Source organism: Halichoerus grypus, chromosome 11 (assembly GCF_964656455.1).
Source record: "Halichoerus grypus chromosome 11, mHalGry1.hap1.1, whole genome shotgun sequence".
Classification (NCBI taxonomy): Eukaryota; Metazoa; Chordata; class Mammalia; order Carnivora; family Phocidae; genus Halichoerus; species Halichoerus grypus.
The window spans coordinates 100996833-101003329 of NC_135722.1; positions in this window are offsets into that span (position 1 = coordinate 100996833).

The following is a 6497-nucleotide window of genomic DNA, read 5'->3' on the forward strand; positions in this document are numbered from 1 at the left end:
AAGAGGGGGTGTCGCCCCCACGGGAGAAAGGGGTGCTTCTAAGACCCTGCGGTGTTCTATTTCTCAACTTGGGGGCTGTTACTGGGTGTCCATTTTATATTAATTTTCATATTATGTCTTATGAACATTTTTATATGTATGATCAATCTTGTGATTTAAAAAAAAAAAAAATCCTGCATGTCTAGATGCAGGGTCACTTTTGAAACGAGCGCAGGTGTAGAGATGAAGGGTACGTGACCATAGAGGTGCCCTCGTCTGCTCTGTGAGGCATGCCCTAGCGTGGCTCCTTTTACCAGTTTTACCCAATGGGGTTAAAGCATTCAAGGGCACTGAAGGACAAATGGCTGTTCCAACAAAAACGGGGCAAGGATAGCGGGGAACATAACAGAAACCTCCACTCAAGTTTCCCTCCAAGCTGCTCTTCCAATGCCGGAAAAAGTACTTCCGTGATTCAGACATCAAGGCCTCCTTTAGATCAGAGGCCCGGGATGCTCCAGAAATGATTTAGACCCCAGTAGGCAGTGATGTCTCCTTTCACACTCCATGGCTTCTGCTTATCTCCCAGAAAGAAACGTACACCCAGGTACAACACAGCTATTAGGAGCCCACTCCTGAGGCTGCGGCGGGGGTGCGGGGTGTTCACTGGAGCGGCAGAGAAGCACCTCCACCGAGCCTTTTCCTGGTTTTCCGCTCAAACCAGACCTGAGGCCAGGTGTGAACCCTTAGGTCGGAATCCAGGGCAGAGCCAAATTAAGCAACTCCCAGAGTCAGAGGAACCAGCCATTTGGAGCCTTTCATGTGCTTGGTAATTAATAATAAATAAACAAAATTACAAGTCAAATGATAACTCATCAAATGTGATGTGGTCCCACAGGGCCTGCTTTAGGTTTTAATGAATACATATGGTGAGTCCAGGGATGATTAATCTGAGCCTTCACTGTGTGGAGGTGGGGAGCCCTTTCCTGGAGTCCACAACCTTTCAGCGCCCCTCTCTTGTTAGAGTCATGGCTCTCTGTGGGGAAGGAAAGAGGCTGTTCCATCAGTCCTCGAGGGGCCCTGTGTGTGCACAAAGACTGCATTTCTTAGGGCTCTAACATGCATCCTTTCGCGGTGTTTTGGGTTGAAACCCCCCAGCCACACAGATACAGATCAGCCAGAAACTCTAGTTCTCTAGTTCTCTGGTTATCTATACTCACGAGTCTCCAAATTTTAAGCTGGCCACTGAATCCATTGCTCAGGTTGCAGGAAGCTTTGAGAAGGAGGCCAGGGCAGGGAAGGAGAGGAAGGGCGCAGGGGGCGACCTGCTCCGCTGGAGGAGAGGAGTGATGGGAGAGCGGGGAGACCCGGGGTGGGGATGGTTGAGGGAAGAGAAGGAGATTCCTGAGCCTCAGCTGGGGCCAATTCCATAATCCAGCAAAGAGGTGTCCAGCCCCAACTCACCCCCATGGCATGGCTTGTGAACTGCAGGGAGAGGGCATTCAAGGGCCTTTGGCAGAGCCAGGGACCAGCGGCTTTGCGGTGGCAGGTGGCCAGCCTGCTGGAGGTGGGCATGTGGCCAGCAGTAATACCAAAGCTCGTGAGGCTGAAAATCAGGGCGGGGCTTCCACGACACCCACCTGGAAAAGCCGAGACCTGGGGTTGCTTCTGCGCTGTATGGATGATTTTGCTTTGCTTCCTCTTTGATGTGATATTCCTTCGTCACGTGCTTACTTACAATACTTGCTATGATCTGATTTAGGCCTATCTTCTCTGTTCCATTGATTTTTTTTTTCCTGCTAATTACCGTAGCGGTATAATGCACATATTTGGCACACCTGTCGGGCCACTAATAATTCGATACAAATAGAAGGCTGATGTATTTCACTCTTTTCTCCCTCTGTTTCATACAGATATGAAAAGCAACTCGTTTTATGTTCTGAGTGCAAGCTGTTCGGACTAAGATTGGATCTTGTAATTCTGTTCCTCTTGCATTGTGTTCTGTTTTGTTTTTGAGAAAGCATGAGGTCAGATGATTAAAGGGGAATGCTTACAAAATTGGGAAAAGAGCAGCAAAGGCTGAACGTGGACTTGCCAGAAAGTTGAGGAGAGATGTCAAACCCAGCCTCGTGGGAATCCCATTCTGTAAAGGAAACCCAGCCTCGGATGTAAACGCTGTGGGTGTCAGTCTTCAGTCTCTTGTCAGAAAGCTTTGGAAAAGAACGTGTGTGTGTGGGGGGGGACCCCATCCATTCAATCCTGTCTTCTTCATCCCCTCCCGCCTTTCATCCTCACACCCACTTTCTAAGGGGTTAATGCATGTTCTTTTCTTTATGTGTATTTTTGTGAATTAGGTACTGTTGCTTTGTATGTATATGCCTTTATTTATGTTATTTTTCACTATGCCCTTAATGGCCCCGCACATTGCTGTGCATACATGTGGGCTGTTACTTCTTGCCATTCCGAGACTTGCATCCCCTCTTTTCTGAATCTACTCCCCCAGGGATGGACACCCAGATTGCCTCCAACGCCCCAACACAGCGTTTCTGTAGATGTCCCTGTCTCCTCTGTGCAGACCTGGGTGGGAATTTTTACAGGGTATATTCCCAGGAGTAGAAATGCCAAGTCATTAGTCAATTAAATATTTAACTTTCGTAAGACACACCAGTGCAAGCCTATACCAGTCTACATCCCCACCAACAGTACATGGGAGTTCCTATAATCACCAACATACCCATACACACCTCCAACCCCTACCAAAATTCTTGGAATGATCTACTTTACCAATTTTTGCCAGTCTAATGAAAATAAGACAATTTTTTTAAAGTAGGCTCCATACCCAACGTGGGGCTTGAACTCACGACTCTGAGATCAAGAGTCACATGCTCTACCACTAAGCCAGCCAGGCCCCCCTACAATTTTTTAAATTTCACCTTTCTCTGATCAATTTGAGGACATATAAAGGTGCATATCAGTGGGGTAAGGTTAAGTGTTATAACAACCCCCACATGTCAGTGGCTTAAAGTCAGTGGTTCCTTTTTCTCTTTGGACTTTCTCCTAGTCCAAATTTGTATATTTTGATTTGTATATTTTTTGTATATTCTAGAAGGTATTGGTTCCCTGTTGATTTTATCCATTGCAAATATATCTTCCAATCTGCCTGATCACTTTGGCTATGGTCTTCCATCAGTCAGCAATCTAAGTTTTTAAGTAACCTAGTTAATCAATATTTAGCCTTTTGTTTTTGTTTTTGTGTTTTTATTGGCTTAGTCTTAACCTCTGAATTCCTCTTAAAGGTACCCTATCACAACTTCCTTTGTCAATTGCCGCACGAGTCCCCGGTTTGCAGGGGTGTCACTTGTTAAGGCAAAGGGGAGTGGAAGGTCCCAGGGGAAAAAGCCCACCCAAAAACTAATTGCCCAGCTTCCAAGTCTTTCCCCTAGCATCCAGTTTCTCATAATCCTGCAGGCCCCGAACTGGAAAAACTCAGTCCTCCAAGGCTCCTGTAGGAACGTACAAAACTGTTCAGGAAACCCTTCCAACTGGCTGGAGAGCCAGGCAAGAGTCAGACCACAGAGAGTGTGCCATTAAAACGGCTGCAGTATTAAAGGGTACTATGCTGGAACTTTTTCAGACACACTGAAACTTCTTTCAGTCTCCCTCCTGTGTTGTTTCTTGACTTTGATCTCTTGCTCACACTTCTCCCTTGCCCAAAAAGCCCTGGTCTACCTTTGCTTGGCTAAACCCTCTTATCCTTAAGACTTTCAGGAAGCCTTCTGTGACCTCTGTCACCCGACCCCCACATCTAGGTGAATGCACCTCCTGTGTGTTCCCCAGGACCTGTCCTACTCTCTCATGCTGAATTTACCACACTGCATTGCAGTGGCCCTTCGGTCACCTGATTGTGAACTTTTTGGAAGAGCCTGAATCCAATTTCCCCCTTGTATTCTTAGCGCCAGCATGGGACCTGACACGTGCATTGGCAGTAATGGCTTTTGAGTGGATCTGATGGGCTTACTACGCCCTATCCCTGCACTTGGCCCTCCTGCCCAAGCTTCAGGGACTCTGGGGAGATTTCCACTACAATGGAGAGGGCCCAGAAGAATTCCGCTCCAGCAGCCAGCTGGGGTGCCTCTCCCTTGCTCTGCCACCCAAGTTACTTCTGGGCTGATCTATCTCCCGCCAGGCCCTGCGGCACGTGGACCTGGGTTAGCTCTCCTGGGCCTCAGCTTCTGTTGTGGAAGGGGAGGAGGGCAGCGCATCTTACATAGGGTTGAGTGAAGGCCAGTGAAAATCAGGGTGCTCTGTGCGGGCGGTGGCCCTCCTCTTTCTGATTCCCACATTCAGAGGTCAGCTTGAACCGGAGAGCAGGCCTCAGGCAAGCAAGGCTGGGGGAAGACAGTCCTCGGCCCCATGGGCCTTGCAGCTTGCCAAGCTCGGGGCTCGACTGCCCCCTTGTGTCCAGAGCATGAAGGACAAGGGAAACAATCCCAAACAGGTTTGGGACTGGTCCCCAGGGAGCCATCCTGCTGTCCGGCCTCCTTCCCCTGAAGGACACACTCACACACAGAGACACAGAGTCAGGACGACGACCTACCTTGTCCTCCAGGAGTCTGCCACCCACCCCACTCACTGCTCGTTATTTCCCCTGGAGGTCTGTCTGAGTGCCTGGGATCCTCCCCTGGAAGGCAAAAAGAAGGGCTGGCACATTTTAAAGGGGGTTTCTCCAGGAGAGGCCCACAGACAGGATAGGAACGGGCGGAAGAGCTTCTCCTGCCTGCCTGCTTCCAGAACCATTCTCCACGGCAGCTTTGGAGGGTTCCAGTATCGAGAGAGGAACACTGCTGGGCTTGGCAGCCCTGTCCTAGGGGCCCCCGCCGTCACACCACTGCCCGACTGCGCGGGACCTCCGTCTAGGTCTGTCCATCCCAGGCACCTGGATGGGCCCTCCTCCCACCCCCTCTGCCCCGGTTCCTCTCCACAGTACCTCCCTATTGACTCCTTTCTTAGGGCTCACACTTTTTTATTTTATTATATTTTATCTTTGATCTACTCCTCTACTGTCTGCCTTCCCTTCTGCTCCCAAGTAGAATGAGGTCAGGGCCTTGCTGGACTCATTCACTGTATCCCCGGAATACAAAACAGGGACGGGCATATAACGGCCACGGAGTCCATGTTCACGGAGGAGGGTCCCCGACCGTGCCTGGTGTCCACCCGTGGCTCCCACCCTGGCCATGCTGCTGCTTCTACCTGACCTGCCTCAGCACCCCAGGCCCCTGCACCTCCATCCCACCGGCTGCCTGGCAACTGGGCACGGACTGTTCGTTCAAGACTCACTTTAAGCATTATGTCTTTGCGATGCTTCCCTTATCTCCCCCAGATTAGGCATGATCGTCTGCATGCCCTCCCCTCCTAACACTGTTGTCCTAACTGCCTACACCCAGCAAGGCAAGAACTGTGTCCTATTTAGTCCTGCTTGCTCAATGCCTGGCAGATGGCAGATGTTAAATAAATATTTGTTGATGAACTCTGATTACCCCCTGGAGAGGCTCACAGAGTCCAATACCCTGAGCTACCTTCCCAGCCTTCCTTGTTCTCCTCTGTTCTCTCATACGGAGCCCACCCTCTAGGCAAAGAAAACAGAAAACATCACATCGTTCACCTGGCATCTTCCTAAGGCCGTGTGTTGTTTTGTTTTGTTTTGTTTTTAGCAATAGCGTTTCTTCCAGTGTGAACACATTTCCAACCATCACCCTCTCTTATAACTCATCTCGGCTGCCACTTACTTCGTGAAACCTTCCTCCGACCCTGAGCAGGAACCAATCCTATCTCTTCTGTGCTTCCCGTCATTGTCCCTCTCCCAAGCAAATTCTGTCTTGGCATAGAGTCCCACGCCTACTCAGTAATAGTGCTTAACAAAAGTGTGTTGCTTGTTATTTCAGTGGATGACAAATCCCTTCTGGCCACTAGCCTCCCATGAAACCAAAGACAATGCCTACTCACAGTCAGCCCACAAAGTGTACGCGGTATCATGTAAGAGAGCCAACAGCTCCCCAGTGTGACTGCCCATGTAACTAACCCCATGACCCCGGGAGAACATACCCCAGGATGTGTGTCCACACTTTATGCAGGGAGGTAGAACACTGGGCACCTCAGCCCTGCCGAGAGCACCTGCCCTGGACACCCTCGCCGTGTGCCCTCCCACTTCCTCTTTGCTTTCTGCTTTCCCAGGCCAGCCCAGCTTTCTGGCTGCACACTCCAGTGTGCACTTGGAGCTGTCTTTGGAGGAGGTGCTAACACTCAGCCTCTGGGTCCACATACTGCAAGCTTCCTCTAGTAGCAAACTCCCGATCTGCTCCCAGCCTTTGAGAGTCAATTTCTCCTATCACTCATGTGGTAACACCATGGATAGATCTGACCCGCCCTCTATGACCATCGCCAGCATGCACGCACACACACACACACACACACACACGTGTGCACATACCCACATATACACATGAGAATATACACAGATACAA